Below are 20,174 nucleotides of genomic sequence, written 5' to 3' on the forward strand. Positions count from 1 at the left end.
TAAAGACTCTATTAAGGGTTGGGTTGAGGGTTTTGTAATGGTGGAGCTGAAGGAAGGCTCCAGAATAAGCTGGAATGTGGATCTCTCCTGGAGGGATGTCCCCCCTGGCTGTAACGACCTTCGTCAGCTGTTTGTAATAGATCAGATCTGCCTTCTCAGACTAACCTCTGTCTCTCGGAAGTATAATGTCGAGAAGTACATCTTCATGTCTAGTCTTCAAGACTGCTAGGATGCTGGTATTTGTTTGATGTTCTGTCTTTTTTCTTTTGTTTGTTGTCTTTTTCTTGTATTTATTTTAAATTGATTGTCATTTTTGTTATTCGCAGCTTCCTCTACGCCCATAGACAAGATTAAGCTGCCGAGAAACTTCACAATGTCTAGAAAGAATATGAGGGCTACCTTGAAGGCCTTTCGGGCTGGCTGATCTGTGGCAGACGTGACCCAGGAGGCCTTCCAAGCCATCTCTCCCTCGGTGGCTAGTCGGACTGCTCCTCCTGCCCCTGCTTCTTCTCGGGCTCTGGTGCCTGCCTCCAAGGGTTCACGCTCTGCAGCCTCCAAGGCTTCCTGATCAAGCACAATTTAGCCACATTTTTATCATAATTATTATTGTTTATTTACACATTTTTTTGGTTAATTTATGGTTTTTATCTTGTTTTTACAGAAAAGGAAGAATTTGAAAAATTGGAGAAAAAGTGCAGAAAATTGACAGAAAAGTGATTGGGTCAGTGATTTGCCCAGTGATCTGCCCAGATCAAGCTGAAGCAGAAACCTGGAGGCAACAGGCAGAAGTGATATGGGCAGTGATTTGCCCAAGACACTCGAAGAAACTGGGCAAACCACTCACAGAGGCAGAGAGGACTGACTCACAGAAAAGTGATTGGATCAGTGATTTGCCCAAAACACTTAGATCACCGGGCAAATCACTTTGACAGCAGAAACTGACAGAAGAGCGGGAAATTGGGCAGAAAACAGAAATCCGAATTTTCAGAAGTCCAATTCCAACCCAATCACTACCAACATAAAACCAAGAGCCACGAAAGAGCTTCTCATCCAAGAAATTCCAATTGCAATTAAATTCAACATCAAAAGAGGAGTCAAACACCAAATCAAAAAGGGATTTTGAAACCCTAGATGGATGAAATTCTGCAGCTATAAAAGGAGAGCCTCCAAACCAGCAAAGGCACTTTTCTGATCAGGAACTCAGCACCTTCTCCCTCGCCAGAAACTCTGCAGCTGCTCTTCTTTCTTTTTCTTTTCATCTTTTGTGTATTTTAGTCACCATGAGTGGCTAAATTCATTCTTTTCTAGTTGAAGTTGAGAATATTCAGATTTGTGATGATTTGGGAGGTTTAATACTCCATTGTTGAACTCTTGTTTATTTCAATATTTATGCAATCTGATCTTTTCGATAATTATTACTTTGCTTTTAGAATCAATAAGGGCCCATTGCTTTTAAATTGCTTAAGTGATAAATTGTTTGAATGATTTAGGTCCGTAATTGCTTAAGTTGTTTGAACATAAATATAATCAATTGCATAACCTAGCCTTGACCACGCGGTTGGCAAGGATAGAATTGGGTTTCTCTAAGTCTTAATGCGATCAACGGTTGTTCGATGCTAAATGCCCCAAGGACGTTCCTTGGCAACTTGTTGATCAGTGTTTGATTAGCGAACGTTTCCTAATCAAACTAGAACTAAGGAGGAATTTGGATTGTGAGAAGCGTCTTCCACAACCAAAACTGATTTATTGAAATCAAATAGGAGTCTTTAATAATCAATGATCAATTCTGAACAAACTGCAACAGACTCACACTTCAGCTAGAATCTCTTTCTCATTGAAATTCCTTTTCAATTGAATTATTGTTCTCTTTTGCTTTTAGATTTTAACTCATCAAAACAAACCCCCCTCTTTTACTTACTTGTTATTACTTGCCTTAGTCATTATTAGGAAGATACTTGGTGTCAATTCCCTGTGGTTCGACCCTATTGCCACTATTTACAAATTTATTTGTGATTGATAATAGGTTATTTTTGACGGCTTCGACAACCGCTTATAAAAAATTGGCGCCGTTGCCGGGGAACTGATTTAAACTAACGTATTTTCCCTTTATGACCAGGTCTGGCCGTAAAGACACTATTCTTTACGACCCTGAGATTGAGAAAACTGCCAAGCACTTAAGGAAGCAAGCAAATTTGAGGAACCAAGCCTCAAAAGCATCTTCATCAGCAACACCATCTCACAGAGCTGTTGTTATACCTGCTGATTTTTCTGCACCAGCAAATTCACCTACCTCTGCACCAGCTGAAGCACTTGCTGTCACATCTGCCCCTGCTGCAGAAATTTTTGCACCAGCAGACTCTCCTACAGCCACTACTGCATTTGAACCTGATACCCGATTCCAGGTTATGGCAGAAAATCCAGCAATGGCAGCACCACCTGCTGCACATGTAGAAGCTGAAATACAAGCTGGAAACGTGCTCATCCAAGCACCCCAGCCACGGGAAAGAACTCTCGGAGAGTTAGCTGAACCAACAGGAGATCAAGCACCCTTATGCATTGAATATCCCCTATTGACAGCACCATTCGAGCTAAGGACAGGACTGATTCATCTCCTTCCTAAATTCAAAGACCTAGAAAATGAAGATCCTCACAAGCATTTGAAGGCATTCCACGTTGTGTGCTCAACCATAAGACCCCAAGGCATTCCAGAAGACGATATCAAGCTTAGAGCCTTCCCTTTTTCCCTTGAAGACTATGCCAAAGAATGGCTATTCTACTTGCCACCCGGATCCATCACATCATGAGCTGATATGGTAAGAGCATTCTTGAGAAAATTCTTTCCAACCTCAAAAGCCATAGGCATCCGTCGAGAAATAAGTGGCATAAAGCAAAAGCACTCTGAAGGCTTGTATGAGTACTGGGAAAGGTTCAAAAAGTTGTGCACAAGCTGCCCTCGGCATGATATTTCTGACCAATCTCTCATTGAGTACTTCTATGGAGGTTTGCTACCCTCAGAGTGAAAATTTATTGACGCAGCCTGTGGAGGAACAATTGAAAAAAAATCACCTCGAGAGATGAGGGACTTAATTTCCTCCATGGCTGCAGCTTCTCAACAATTTGGAGACCAAGAGCTGCCAACAAGGAATGTAAATGAGGTGAGTAATTCCATTTTATCATCCCAACTTTCTGAACTCACCAATGCTGTCCGTAGCCTTGTTGTGAGTCAAACCCAACAAGTCCAGCAGATTCAGCAGCCCAAGACATGTGGAATATGTGCCAACAACCACCCAACTGATCTATGTCCTTCCATTCAAGAGGAGGACCAGCAAGTCAATGCTGTTGGAGGCTTCAATGGGCAAAGAAGGTATGATCCTTATGCAAATACTTATAATCCAGGCTGGAGGGACCATCCAAATTTCAGTTATGCAAGGGGAAACCAATACCCAAGCTACCAGCAAAGGAACCAAGCTCAAGCTGCACCTCAGAACTCCAATGAATCTCTTGAAGAGATTGTGAAGAATTTAGCAAGTACCGTGCAAAATCTTGAGAAACAAGTGAGCCAAATGGCCACTTCAATGAGCAAATATGAGTCTCAAGGGAAGCTACCCTCCCAAACTGAGATAAATCCAAGGCAAAATGCTAGTGCCATCACATTGAGGAGTGGAAAGGAGTTACAAGACAATAGGGCTGAAAAATTGCAAAAACAGGGCATGGAAGAAATTCTGCCAGAAAGTGATCAGGGCAGTGATTTGCCCAATTCACTAGTAGAAACTGACCCGATCGCTGGTCAAACTGAGCTGTCCAGCAGTGATCTGCCCAAACCACCAGAGAAGGCAGAAAGTGATTTGCCCAAATCACCAGAGAAGGCAGAATCCAGTCAAAGGCAGAAACAGCAACCAGCAGAGAGATTCAAGGTACCTCCTCCCTTCCCAAAGAGATTTGCAAGGTCCCAAAAGGAGAAAGAAGAAAAAGAGATACTTGAGACACTCCGCAAGGTGGAAATCAACATTCCCCTACTTGATGCTGTGAAGCAAATTCCAAGGTATGCCAAGTTTCTCAAAGAGCTATGCACCAACCGAAGGAAACTTGCTGAACGTGAAAGGGTAAGTGTGGGGGAGTGTGTTTCAGCTGTCATCCAAAGGAAACTTCCAACCAAATGCAAGGATAGAGGAATGTTCGCGGTTTCATGCAAAATAGGCAATGTGGGAATAAAGAAGGCCATGTGTGACCTTGGAGCTTCAATAAATGTCATGCCCCTTTCCATTTTTAACTTGTTGAATGCAGGTACACTCAAGGGCACCAGCATTATGATCCAATTAGCTGACCGATCCGTTGTCTACCCTAAAGGAGTGCTTGAAGATGTGTTGGTGCAAGTGGACCAATTAGTCTTTCCAGCAGATTTTTATGTTATTGACATGGAGGAAGACAAAAGCAACACCACCTCTGATATCCTACTTGGAAGACCATTCTTGAGTACAGCAAGAACAAAAATTGATGTGCATGATGGCACATTGACTATGGAGTTTGAAGGGGAAGTTATCAAATTTAATGTTTATGATGCCATGAAATTCCCCAATGATGTTTCTCCTGTTTATGGCCTTGATGTTATTGATGATTTAAGTTAAGAAATTTTTTATTTTGATCAAGAAAATTTACTTTATGATGGTCTTTGCAGGAGAGGAGAAGTGGACAGCAACATCACTGAAGCAGAAAAAACAGCAGACTGCTGTAACTTGCTAGATATGGGTGATTTGCCCAGTGATTTGCCCACATCGCCAGATAATCTGCTCAAATCACAGATCAAATCACTGGAGCAGACAGACTTGACAGGGAGTGATTTGCCCACATCACCAGATAACCTGCCCAAATCACAGCCCAAATCAGACAGCAATCAGACAGAAAACCAGCAGACAGAGGAAGCACCAGAACTGAAACCCTTGCCTAGCCACCTCAAATATGCCTACTTGGGAGCTGGAAATACACTTCCAGTAATTATTTCCAACCAGCTCAGCCAAGAAGAAGAGGATAAGCTCTTAGATGTGTTGAGGAGGCACAAGAAGGCAATTGGGTGGACCTTGGAGGACATAAAGGGTATCTCACCATCAACATGCATGCATAGGATTCTCATGGAGGATGAGTGCAAACCTGTTCGTGAGGCACAAAGAAGGCTGAATCCACCAATGATGGAGGTCGTGAAGAAGGAGATAGTGAAACTCCTAGATATTGGGGTCATCTACCCCATTTCTGACAGTAAATGGGTGAGTCCCATTCATGTGGTACCAAAGAAGACTGGGATTACCGTTATCCCAAATTCTGAAGGAGAGCTAGTACCCACTCGTGTGCAAAATGGGTGGAGAGTTTGCATGGACTACAGGAAGCTCAACACAGCCACAAGGAAGGACCACTTTCCCTTGCCATTTATGGATCAAATGCTTGAAAGACTTGCTGGAAAAAGTCATTACTGCCTCCTAGATGGATATTCGGGATTTTATCAAATTCCCGTTGCACCTGAAGATCAAGAGAAGACCATTTTCACATGCCCATTTGGCACCTTCGCATTTAGGAGGATGCCCTTCGGCCTTTGCAATGCACCAGCCACTTTCCAAAGGTGCATGATGAGCATTTTTTCTGACTATGTGGAGAAGATCATTGAAGTCTTCATGGATGACTTTACGGTGCATGGCAACTCATTCCATGAATGCCTAGCCAACTTGGAGAAGATACTTCAAAGGTGTTTGGAGACAAACTTGGTTCTCAATTATGAGAAGTGCCACTTCATGGTCAGCCATGGCTTAATCTTGGGCCATATTGTTTCAGCAAAAGGGATTGAGGTAGACAAAGCCAAAATTGACACCATAAAAAATCTACCCTATCCAACCAGCATTAGGGAGATTAGATCATTCCTTGGACATGCTGGTTTTTATAGGAGGTTCATCAAGGATTTTTTAAAGATAACTCAGCCTTTGTGCAGGTTATTACAGCAGGATATCCCATTTGAATTTGATGACAGCTGCAAAACAGCCTTTGATTTGATCAAATCACTGCTAATTTCTGCCCCAGTCATCCAGCCACCTGATTGGACCCTTCCATTTGAGATCATGTGTGATGCCAGCAACTTTGCTGTAGGAGCGGTATTAGGACAGCGTAAGGGTAACTCTCCTCATGTCATTCACTATGCCTCACGCACCCTAGATGCTGCACAATGCAATTATTCAACCACGGAAAAAGAGTTGCTGGCTGTTGTCTTTGCATTGGAGAAGTTTCGGTCCTATCTACTTGGGACCAAGGTGATCATATACTCAGACCATGCTGCATTGAGGTATTTAATCAAGAAAAAAGAGTCCAAACCAAGGCTAGTACGTTGGATATTGTTGCTACAAGAGTTTGACTTGGAGATTCATGACAAGAAGGGAAAAGAGAATCTTGTGGCTGACCACCTCAGCATAATTTTTTCAGAAATGGAGCCATGCCCCATCAATGAGACCTTCCTTGATGAGCACCTCTTTGCTGTCCAAGAAGAGGAACCATGGTATGCTGATATTGTTAATTTCCTTGCCATAGGTGATTTGCCCACTGATTTGCCCAAACACATAAGAGACAAGATCAAGAAAGAGGCAAGGTATTATGTGTGGGATGAGCCTTACCTATGGAAGCATTGTGCAGACCAAGTCATAAGGAGATGCATCCCAAACCATGAGATCACTTCGGTCTTAACTTTCTGCCACTCTTACAGCTGTGGAGGTCACTTTGGGCCACGCAAGACAGCCTTGAAAGTTCTTGAAAGTGGGTTATTTTGGCCTAACATATTTAGAGATGCTTATTTATTTTGTAGGTCATGTGCAAGATGCCAACAAACAGGAAACCTTGGCAATAGAGGTGAAATGCCACAAGCACCCATCATGGTGTGTGAAATCTTTGACATATGGGGCATTGACTTCATGGGACCATTCCCACCTTCCTTTGGCAACACCTACATACTTCTTGCTGTGGATTATGTCTCCAAATGGATTGAAGCCAAAGCAACAAGGGCTGATGATGCAAAAACAGTGTGTGAATTTGTAAAATCCCACATTTTCTCAAGATTTGGTCTGCCCAAAGCCATTATCAGTGACCGAGGCACTCATTTTTGCAACAAGGTAGTAGGAACTCTCCTCAAGAAGCACCATGTCATCCATAGAACCTCTACTGCCTATCACCCTCAAGTCCATCTTGGAGAAAACAGTCTGCCCAAGTCGCAAGGATTGGAGTACACGCCTCAATGATGCCTTATGGGCATATAGAACAGCATATAAAACTCCAATTGGGATGTCTCCATATAGGCTGATTTATGGGAAAGCATGTCATCTACCTGTGGAACTTGAACACAAAGCCTATTGGGCTGTGAAGAGCTGCAATCTTGATGAAAAAGAGGCTGGAGTTCACAGAAAATTGCAAATCTAAGAGCTTGAGGAGATTCGGCGTGATGCATATGAAGCTTCATGGGATTATAAAGCAAGGACCAAAGCCTTCCATGATAAAAACATCTCCAGAAAACACTTCCAGGTTGGTGATAAGGTTTTGCTTTTTGATTCCAGGTTCAAATTATTCCCTGGAAAGCTTCGGTCTAGGTGGATTGGACCATTCTTGGTTGAACATGTCTTTCCACATGGAGCTGTTGACATACGGAGTCCACAAACAAGCAAAGTTTTCAAAGTTAATGGGCATCGTTTGAAGAGATTTTATGAAGGTTTTACTGTCCATGTTGTGGAGGAGGTTCCCTTGGATCCCCCTTCCCAAGACTGCTGAGCAAGACACTGAAGTCCAGCCCACGACAGAAAACAGGGCGCTACTGGGAGGCAGCCCAGAGGCAGTGATTTGCCCAGTGATTTGCCCACTGCTTGCCCAAATCGCCGGGCAAATCGACTGAATGTACCATAGTCACAAGTGATCGGGGCAGTGATTTGCCCAATTGCCCAGATAATTTGCTCAAATCACCGGGCCAATCGAAAAATCAAGCACATCATCAGAAAAGGGCGTGAACAGTACCAGCCCAGCAATTGCAAAGGAGGAGTGATCTGGCCAAGTGATTTGCCCAAATCACTGGTCAAATCACCCTGTCAAGAATCCAGAGGGCCAGCATTAAATGATCAGGGCAGTTCACATACCCAAATCACTTTAAGTAGTCTTTTCTTTTATTCTTTACTTTTTACGCAATTTACTGCTTTTATCTCTTCTTCTTCTTCAAGATTTCTCTCCCTCCGACCACCACTCACCCACCGGCAGACTCAAGACCACCATGGTCCGAATTAAGATGAAGGCCACCGGCGGACCATTCATGTGGAAGAAACTAGGGCTGCCGAGACCCATCCCCTCCGACAGTGACGATGAAGCGTGGGACACCACTCCACCAGCCACCACCAGCACCGAAACGCCACCGGCTACTGCATCAGCAACAGGACACACCGACTCACCGGCCGTCCAGACATATCGTTGGCAAAAGAAACGGCAAAGCACGCCGCCACCACCATCCACAATAGCCTCGACGGCAAACCTTGCGAGCGAAATGCTACCTGAAGCCACCACTTCCTCCGGCCACGGCCAGAAACGGCCAAGAACACAGTCGCCACCTCCACCGCCGAGATCAGAACCAGAACCAGAAACCACCATTGCCACACATCTCGCAAGTCATGAGGAAGGCGATGCGCCCACTGATGCACCCAGCAATGTGCCAAGTGCTATGCCCAGCGATGTGCCCACTGATGCGCCCATGGACTTACCAAGTGATATGCCCAGCGATGTGCCCAGCGACACACTCAGTGATATGCCCAGTAATCTACCCAGCGATTTGCCCAGGCCAGCATACCCAGATCACATCGTTCAAGCCCTGACATTCAACAAAATTTCTGAGCGCACCAGGCTGATCAAAGTTTCATCTCTACCATATCACCCAGGTAAGTATATCCACCATGGCACACTTGGAGCACTGAGACTCCATTCCCAGGTACGTTCCCTCATATCTGCTATTGGCTGGGACACCTTTTTCTTCCTGCGCATGCCCTCTTTCCTTGAACTCACACATGAGTTCTTCACCACATTTTATTTTGATAAACCTGCCATGCATAACCTACACACACCAGGCACTATTGGATTTAGGTTATTGGGGAAGCGATTTCGCTTATCCCTGCAGGAATTTGGCATTGCCATGGGCTGTGAATGCCCTCAGTCCACCTGGGACTTCCCTGCTGAGTTTGATCCAAGCTCTGTGTACTTGGAATTAAGCGATAATCCACCAGACTCATACTCACCCACCAGGTCCAAGGACCTGTATCTTAGAAACCCCAGCCTGAAATACCTCCACCGATTCCTGGCTTATACATTTTCTGGGAGGAAGGATGCTTCCAACATCCTGACCAGGACTGAGTTATACATCCTTTGGTGCATGAACACACACAGGAAAATACATCTTGGATACTGGGTTGCCACCCAACTATCCAGCATCATTCAGTATAACAGGCCACTGATTTTTGGCCCCTTGATCACTGCCATTGCAGTGAATCTCAAATTATTGCACCCAGCACATACTGACCTTTCCCCCACTTCCAAGACAACCCCCTTGGACCTACGCACATTAGACGACATGGGGTTGCTTTGCAAAGTGGGGGACATTTTTTCAATTTCACCTGCAGGTCCAGTAACACCACGCCATGAGCGCATTTTCAGGAGGAAGAAAGCCAAAAGCATCAGCACCCAGCACCCAGCTTCCACAGCAGAACCAGTAGATGAGTCAACACAGGCAATAGGGCAGGAACCAGCAAACGAGCCACCTCCAGCAGCCCCCCAGCAGGATGCTCCTCAGCCACCTGAAGACGAAGCCCCCAACCAGACAGTAGAGGCTCGTCTCAGTAGGATTGAGGACCGAATGCAAAGGATGGAGCACTTGTTGAACCTGCTGGTGGACCATTTTCTGCCCCAGCACCGTGACAGATAGCGATTTGCCCAGTGATTTGCCCAGTGCTTGCCCAAGTCACTGGTCAAATCACCCACAGGCCAGGAAGTCCCTTTCCCTTTTCTCCTTCATTTCTCTATACATATATTCAAACATTGAGGACAATATTTGGGATAGGTGTGGGGGTACTGGAGAGTATTTATTCACTGATCACACCATCTTTTGATTTCTTTTTGATTTCTTGTTGTTTCTTTTTGTTTCTTTTTCTTTTTGCATTATTCTTACCCCTTTTTGCACACACCAGAATTTTTTTCACTTTTTGCACACACACACAGAATTTTGTCTTAGCTTTTGCTCTACTCAACATAGATAACAAGGTTAAAAGAGTTTCCTTATCTCATGACCCCATTGATCTGCCACCCCTTTAAGCCTAAATTGAATCATTCACAGTATGTTACCTTCACTTAGGGAGTTTTTCTCTTGAATTGAATCCTCAAATTTGCTAAGGTCAAGGGAAATAAAAATACAAATACATGCAAACACAAAGTTAGTGTAACTCCCTAAGAGCTGATTTGCCCAAACTATCATGAAAAACCAGCATAAAGCACAAATCGTAAACCTGTTCCAATGGTCTAAGACTATGAACTGAGCCTAATAGCCACTTGGAGAAGTGACTGACTGAGTAACCGGGGGTGTATCACCCATGTACACAATCGCGTAAAAAGGTCAGTAACTTTTTCAAACAAATAAGTTTCGATGGTCTAGACTATGAACAGAGCTAGTAGCCACTTGAACAAGTGACTAACTGAGTAACCGGGGGTGTATCACCCATGTACACAATCGCGTAAAAAGGTTAGTGACTTTTTCAGGCAAGGATAAGAATAAGTGCTGCTGAAAATAAAAATAAAAATTAAATAAAAAGGAGAAAGAGAGAAGGTGGCAAGTCACTCCTAGGGGTTGCATTAAACCTAACATAAAGGAATAAGCATGATTGAGTCAAAAACCTTTCTCTTGACCATGGTAGGTGAAAGGAAACAAGGAAAGGAGGGGATGACCTTAGTGCATGTACTCTATACTGTGATAATTCAGATTAGGAGTCTAGGGGGGGCTGATTAAGTGGTACTTAAGGAAAAAGGGCTTGATTGGCTAAGTTATTTGTTGCTTGAGGACAAGCAGAAAGCTAGGTGTGGGGGTATTTGATCAAGCACAATTTAGCCACATTTTTATCATAATTATTATTGTTTATTTACACATTTTTTTGGTTAATTTATGGTTTTTATCTTGTTTTTACAGAAAAGGAAGAATTTGGAAAATTGGAGAAAAAGTGCAGAAAATTGACAGAAAAGTGATTGGGTCAGTGATTTGCCCAGTGATCTGCCCAGATCAAGCTGAAGCAGAAACCTGGAGGCAACAGGCAGAAGTGATATGGGCAGTGATTTGCCCAAGACACTCGAAGAAGCTGGGCAAACCACTCACAGAGGCAGAGAGGACTGACTCACAGAAAAGTGATTGGATCAGTGATTTGCCCAAAACACTTAGATCACCGGGCAAATCACTTTGACAGCAGAAACTGACAGAAGAGCGAGAAATTGGGCAGAAAACAGAAATCCGAATTTTCAGAAGTCCAATTCCAACCCAATCACTATCAACATAAAACCAAGAGCCACGAAAGAGCTTCTCATCCAAGAAATTCCAATTGCAATTAAATTCAACATCAAAAGAGGAGTCAAACACCAAATCAAAAAGGGATTTTGAAACCCTAGATGGATGAAATTCTGCAGCTATAAAAGGAGAGCCTCCAAACTAGCAAAGGCACTTTTCTGATCAGGAACTCAGCACCTTCTCCCTCGCCAGAAACTCTGCAGCTGCTCTTCTTTCTTTTTCTTTTCATCTTTTGTGTATTTTAGTCACCATGAGTGACTAAATTCATTCTTTTCTAGTTGAAGTTGAGAATATTCAGATTTGTGATGATTTGGGAGGTTTAATACTCCATTGTTGAACTCTTGGTTATTTCAATATTTATGCAATCTGATCTTTTCCATAATTATTACTTTGCTTTTAGAATCAATAAGGGCCCATTGCTTTTAAATTGCTTAAGTGATAAATTGTTTGAATGATTTAGGTCCGTAATTGCTTAAGTTGTTTGAACATAAATATAATCAATTGCATAACCTAGCCTTGACCACGCGGTTGGCAAGGATAAAATTGGGTTTCTCTAAGTCTTAATGCGATCAACGGTTGTTCGATGCTAAATGCCCCAAGGACGTTCCTTGGCAACTTGTTGATCAGTGTTTGATTAGCGAATGTTTCCTAATCAAATTAGAACTAAGGAGGAATTTGGATTGTGAGAAGCGTCTTCCACAACCAAAACTGATTTATTGAAATCAAATAGGAGTCTTTAATAATCAATGATCAATTCTAAACAAACTGAATCAGACTCACACTTCAGCTAGAATCTCTTTCTCATTGAAATTCCTTTTCAATTGAATTATTGTTCTCTTTTGCTTTTAGATTTTAACTCATCAAAACAAACCCCCTCTTTTACTTACTTGTTATTACTTGCCTTAGTCATTATTAGGAAGATACTTGGTGTCAATTCCCTGTGGTTCGACCTTATTGCCACTATTTACAAATTTATTTGTGATTGATAATAGGTTATTTTTGACAGCTTCGACAACCGCTTATCACTTCCACCCACGGCAGGACTCCGAGCTCCTCCAAGTCTCTCGAGGCCCCCAGGCCCAAGTCGACCTCCACTCCAGCCTCCCATGAACCTATCACCATCGAAGAGTCTACAGAGGGTAGCTCCAAGGGGGGACCGAGGTCACTCCTTCTCCAAGATGATATGAGCGGGCCGCTGCCGTTGGTGTCATCGTGATTAGTGGCTCCACTGGCAAGTGAGCCCAGTCTTTCGTGGGTCTCTTGAGGCCATTCTCCCTACTCCTGCTGAAAAAGGGAAGCAAGCTGTGGGGTTGTTGTCTTCTGCCCTTGACAACGAGCTCCTTAACGCAGCTGAAATAACTGAAAAAATTTATAAATATAAAAGTTTGTGTTAATATTTTTTATAGGAAAAATATTAAGAGATGGGAAAAAATTATTTAGTTAAATTTATTTTATTAAAAAACTTAAAGTATTATTTAGTGGTGAAAAAAATTTATATTATTTATAATTAATCTCAAAATTTAGTTATTTAAAAAATTGAATATCCATAGGGTGTTGTGATAAAAAAATTGTAGGGATTAAAATATTATAAAAATTAGAAAAAATTTATAAATATAAATGTTGTTGTAAATATTTTGTGTAGAAAAAATATTAGAAGATGGGTAAAAATTATTTAGTTAAATTTATTTTATTAAAAAAAATTAAAGTATTGTTTAGTGGTGAAATAAATTTATATTATTCATAATTAATCTGAAAATTTAGTTATTTAAAAAATTTAATATATATGGAGTATTGTGGTAAAAAATTATAGTGATTAAAATAGTATAAAAGTAGAAAAAAATTTATAAATATAAATATTTTTGTCAATTTTTTGTTTAGGAAAAATATTATGAGATGGGAAAAAATTATTTAGTTAAATTTATTTTATTAAAAAAAATCAAAGTATTGTTTAGTGATAAAATAAATTTATATTATTCATAATTAATTTGAAAATTTAGTAATTTGAAAATAAATTTAACTAAATATATTTTTTTCCAATCTTCTAATATTTTTCCTACATAAAATATTCACAATAAAATTTATATTTATAAATTTTTCTTACTCTTATACTATTTTAGTCCCTACAATTTTTCTTTTCCAACACACTATAAATATTAAATTTTTTTAAATAACTAAAATTTCATATTAGTTATGAATAATATAAATTTATTTCAATACTAAATAATATTTTAATCTTTTTAATAAAATAAATTAAACTAAATATTTTTATCTCCTAATATTTTACCTACACAAAATATTGACACTAATTTTCATATTTATAAATTTTTCCTACTTTTATACTATTTTAATTCCTACAATGTTTTATAGCAAACACCCATAGATATTCAACCTTTTAAATCACTAAATTTTAAAGTTAATTATAAATAATAAATAATATAAATTTATTTGACACCAAACAATACTTTAATTTTTTAATAAAATAAATTTAACTAAATAATTTTTCCCCATTTCCTAATATTTTTTCTACACAAAATATTCATATCAACAAGTATATTTATAATTTTTTTTTAAATTTATACTATTTTAATCCCTACAATTTTTTATCGCACACCGATAGATATTAAATTTTTTTAAATAACTAAATTTTTAGGTTAATTATGAATAATATAAATTTATTTTATCACGAGACAATACTTTAATTTTTTTAATAAATAAATTTAACTGAATAATTTTTTTTCCTATCTCCTGATATTTTTTCTAAACAAAAAATTCACAAAAATATTTATATTTATAATTTTTTTCTACTTTTATTCTATTTTAATCACTGCAATGTTTTGAAACAACATCCCATATATATTAAATTTTTTAAATAACTAAATTTTTAGATTAATTATGAATAATATAAATTTATTTTACCATTAAACAATAATTTAGTGGTGAAATAAATATATTTAGTTTAATTTATTAAAAAGATAAATATATTTAGTTTAAATATATTTAGTTTAATTTATTTTATTAAAAAGATAAAAGTATTGTTTAGTGGTGAGATAAATTTATATTATTCATAATTAATCTAAAATTTGAGTTATTTAAAAAATTTAATATTTATAGTGTGTTGGAAAAAAAATTGTAGGGACTAAAATAGTATAAGAGTAAGAAAAATTTATAAATATAAATTTTATTGTGAATATTTTGTGTAGGAAAAATATTAGAAGATGGAAAAAAAATTATTTAGTTAAATTTATTTTATTAAAAACATTATAGTATTGTTTAGTGGTGAAATAAATTTATATTATTTATAATTAATCCGAGAATTTAATTATTAAAAAAAGTTAATATATGTAGCTCATTGATAAAAAAATTATAAGGATTGAAATAATATAAAAGTATGAAAAGTTTATAAATATAAATGCTAAGTGTAAATATTTTGTGTAGGAAAAATATTTGGAGATGGGAAAAAATTTATTTAGTTAAATTTCTTTTATTAAAAAAATTAAATTATTGTTTAGTGGTGAAAAAAATTTATATTATTCATAATTAATCTTAAATTTTAGTTATTTAAAAAATTGAAGATCCATAAAGTGTTGTGACAAAAAATTGTTGGATTAAATTATTATAAAAAGTAAAAAAAAAGTATAAATATAAATGTTGTTGTAAATATTTTGTGTAGGAAAAATATTAGAAGATGAGTAAAAAATTATTTATTTAAATTTATTTTATTAAAAAATTAATGTATTACTTAGTGGTGAAATAAATTTATATGATTCATAATTAATCTGAAACTTTAATTATTTAAAAAATTTAATATATGGGGTGTTGTGGCAAAAAATTGTAATGATTAAAATAGTATAAGGTAGGAAAAAATTTATAAAAATAAATATTTTTGTAAATTTTTTGTTTAGAAAAATATTAGGAAATAGGAAAAAAAATTATTTAAAAAAATCAAAGAATTGTTTAGTGATCAAATAAATTTATATTATTCATAATTAATTTAAAATTTTAATTATTTAAAAAATTTAATATCTATCGGTGTTGGAAAAAAAATTATTGGGATTAACATAGTATAAAAATGAAAAAAAATTTATAAATATAATTTTTGATGTGAATATTTTGTGTAGAAAAAATATTAGGAAATGGGAAAAAATTATTTAGTTAAATTTATTTTATTAAAAAATTAAAGTATTATTTAGTAGTGAAATAAATTTATATTATTTATTATTTATAATTAATTTTAAAATTTAGTTATTTAAAAAGTTGAATATTTATGGGGTTGCGACAAAAAATTGTACGAATTAAAATAGTATAAAAGTAGAAAAAATTTATAAATATAAAAATTTGCGTTAATATTTTGTGTAGAAAAAATATTAGGGGAGGGGAAAATTATTTAGTTAAATTTATTTTATTAAAAAAATTAAAGATAGTTTAATGGTGAAATAAATTTATATTGTTTATAATTAATCTGAAAATTTAATTATTTAAAAAATTGAATAAATAAAGAATGTTGCGGTAAAAAATTGTAGGGATTAAAATAGTATAAAAGTATGAAAAATTTATAAATATAAATATTGTTATTAATATTTTGTGTTGGAAAAATATTAGAAGATATGGAGAAAATTATTTAGTTAAATTTATTTTATTAAAAAAATTAATGTATTGTTTAGTGGTGAGATAAATTTATATTATTTATAATTAATCTGAAATATTAATTATTTAAAAAATTTAATATCTATAAGGTGTTAGTGATAAAAAATTGTAGGAATTAAAATAGTATAAAAGTAGAAAAAATTTATAAATACAAAAGTTGTGTTAATATTTTGTGTAGGAAAAATATTAGGAGATGGAGAAAAAATTATTTAGTTAAATTTATTTTATTAACAAAATTAAAGTATTAGTTAGTGGTGAGATAAATTTATATTATTTATAATTAATCTGAAAATTTAATTATTTAAAAAATTGTAGGGATTAAAATAGTATAAAAGTAGAAAAAATTTATAAATATAAAAGTTTGTTTTAATATTTTGTGTATGAAAAATATTAGGAGATAGAGAAAAAATTATTTAATTAAATTTATTTTATTAACAAAATTAAAGTATTAGTTAGTAGTGAAATAAATTTATATTATTTATAATTAATCTGAAAATTTAGTTATTCAATAAATTTAATATGTGGTGGGATAAAAAATTATAGAGATTAAAATAGTATAAAAGTACGAAAAATTTATAAATATAAATGTTATTGTAAATATTTTATGAAAGAAAAATATTAGGAGATGAAAAAAAATTATTTAATTAAATTTATTTTATTAATAAAATGAAATTATTATTTAGCGCTGAAATAAATTTATATTATTTATAATTAATCTGAAAATTTAATTATTTAAAAAATTTAATATCCATAGGTTGGTGAAAAAAAATTATAAGGATTAAAATATTATAAAAGTAGGAAAAATTTATAAATATAAATGTTGTTGTGAATCTTTTTTTAAGAAAAATATTAGATTGTAAAAAATTATTTAGTTAAATTTATTTTATTAAAAAATTAAATTATTGTGCAATGGTGAAATAAATTTATACGATTTATAATTATGAAAATTTAGTTATTTAAAAAATTTAATATCGGACGTTGGGATAAAAAATTATAGAGATTAAAATACTATAAAAGTATGAAAAGTTTATAAATATTGTTATGAATATTTTGTGTAGGAAAAATATTAGTTTATAAATATTGTTATGAATATTTTGTGTAGGAAAAATATTAGAAGATTGGAGGAAAATTATTTAGTTAAATTTATTTTATTAAAAAATTTAATGTACTTGTAATACCCGGCTAGACTCCGGTATCGGAATTCCTAGGGACCGAGGACCCCAGCAGTGAGATAGCTGCTTTCGAGTCTTGTCAGAGCTAGCCAGAGGTGAGTGGAATAACTCTCTATGTTTTCAAAGTAAATAATGAACTTTTTAGTATGATTCACGCATCATGAATGCCATGAGATATATTAGGGTGTTTGCATTAGAATTCACGAATATGTCGCATTGCACTTTATGTTGTTGATGTGGATGAATGTTGAATGATCCATTAGCCCTTATATGGTATGATATGACAGACTATGGAAGTCCGGGTGAGCCTGCACTACACTCCCGGCATGAATGGATATGTATGTTATGCTATGGAAGTCCAGGTGTGCCTGCACTACGCCCCTAGCATGATTAGACTGTATGGAGGGCTAAGTGGTGACAAGTTCATCCTTGATGTGAAATGTTTGTGCTGTGATGCATTCCATGATATCATATATTTTAAATGCTAAGTTTTATTATTCTGCTCACTGGGCTCTAGTAGCTCACCCCTCTCCCTTAACCCCCAGGTTTGCAGGTACAAGGTAGACCAGGAGGTCCGCAAGAGTAATGAAGTCATGGTCTTGTAATAGCTAGTGTGGACATGATAAATGATGTTATGTTATGTTGAGTACAGTCATGTAAAAGTATGATATAGAAATGTTATGTAATAATGCTTATGAAGGTTTAGAGATGTGCTTGATCATAGTATTATGTTAATCCCTTTTTAGATACATGATCTTAAATGTTTATGGATGATTACGTTTAACCAAACTTAATGCATGATCATGTTACCCCATTGGAGCATTGATGAGGACTCCAAGATGGGGTTAATGTTAACGTCTATGTTAATGCATGCACAGGTTGAGTTTGGTTCATGAATGAAAAGAAAAGTTTTAATTTTTATGTATGTTGTTGATCATGTATGGGATTAAACAGGTTTACAGGATGGATGTTAGGTTTGCTACGGGTCACGGCGGCCTTAAGCCACTCTGGATCCTAGCGCCGGTAGCGGTCCGGATTTTCGGGTCGTTACAGTACTGTTTAGTGGTGAGATAAATTTATATTATTTATAATTAATCTGAAATTTTAATTATTTAAAAAATTTAATATCTATAAGGTGTTGTGATAAAAAATTGTAGGGATTAAAATAGTATAAAAGTAGAAAGAATTTATAAATACAAAAGTTGTGTTAATATTTTGTGTAGGAAAAATATTAGGAGATGGAGAAAAAATTATTTAGTTAAATTTATTTTATTAACAAAATTAAAGTATTAGTTAGTGGTGAGATAAATTTATATTATTTATAATTAATTTGAAAATTTAATTATTTAAAAAATTGTAGGGATTAAAATAGTAGAAAAGTAGAAAAAATTTATAAATATAAAAGTTTGTTTTAATATTTTGTGTATGAAAAATATTAGGAGATAGAGAAAAAATTATTTAGTTAAATTTATTTTATTAACAAAATTAAAGTATTAGTTAGTAGTGAAATAAATTTATATTATTTATAATTAATCTGAAAATTTAGTTATTCAATAAATTTAATATGTGGTGTGCTGACCGCTGGGTTTTTTCACCCCGGATTGAGGCCAGGCTGATTAGGACAGCCCATAATCCGAAGGCTTCTAGATCTCTTTTAAGAGTCAGGTCCAGCCTGCTCGGCTCAAAGACCGGACTCCAGTCAAATTCTCCAATCAGATCGGCCCAGCTCATTCGGCCCAATGAACAGATCCCCTCTAAGCCTAGTCTTACCCTTATCTTCCTGCCTAGCTCGGAACCCAGAAGGAGTTCAGCCCATTCGCTTTGTGGGACCATCCGCATGCGTACCTAGGGAGAATCAGGGGCCGTTATGCATAGGACATAGATCTGATTCCCTCGTACGTCCGTATCAAGGTAGCAGGGACAGGTGACCCAATGATACACGTTCTATTACACGTCACTAGCAGCCAAAAGGAAACATATAAAAGGAGAAATACTCTCCTCTAGGTCTAAGCTTTTTCAGTTTCACAGGACCCATTGTAAAATCCTATTTTCTGGATCTCAGATCATCAATTGGCGCCGTCTGTGGGAACGAAGGAGATCTTTTCATCGCCGAAGTTCCACTCTCCCAAATACCCACTGAGATCCACAATCGCTAACCACAATGAAAACAATCTCGTCATTCCAAATGACCTGAGCTCTGCCCAAGAGGGGTAGCAGTTCTCATTTTCTAGTCCTACAACACCTAATAACCAAACACCAATCCCTCGCCAAGCCTGGCGGGGAATGCTTCCGCCTCCACCTTGTCCAACCAAGACCTCCAAACTATGGCCCTTCAATTACAGAGCACCTCCCACTGGTTGGGGCAGATAATGCAACAACGAGGCCTTAGCACTCCCGCCAACGTGTCACCAGTGGTAGAAGAACCCCAGACCAATGAACCTCAGCTTACCTTCAACCACCCCAGAACTGTCAGCCAAGAAACCGGAGGCGGGAGGAGGAGAGCCGAAGAAGAGGAAGAGCCGGTAGCTTGAGTTCATAGAAGAAGGGCGAGGGAGATGATAGAAAATGATGAAGTCGATAGCTACTCCGCCGAAACCACTGGAAGAATGGGGAGTGAAACATGGGAAGAGGAGGCCCACCAGGAGAGAAAGCCTAGGCGGGAAGGGGAAAGCGTAGACCAAAAGCTGCAGAAGTTGAGAGAGCAGCTCTTGGCCGAGCTGGGAGCGAATGATCAGAACCAAACTCTCCTACCCACTGCTTCACCCTTCTCA

Source organism: Manihot esculenta, chromosome 6 (assembly GCF_001659605.2).
Source record: "Manihot esculenta cultivar AM560-2 chromosome 6, M.esculenta_v8, whole genome shotgun sequence".
Taxonomy (NCBI): domain Eukaryota; kingdom Viridiplantae; phylum Streptophyta; class Magnoliopsida; order Malpighiales; family Euphorbiaceae; genus Manihot; species Manihot esculenta.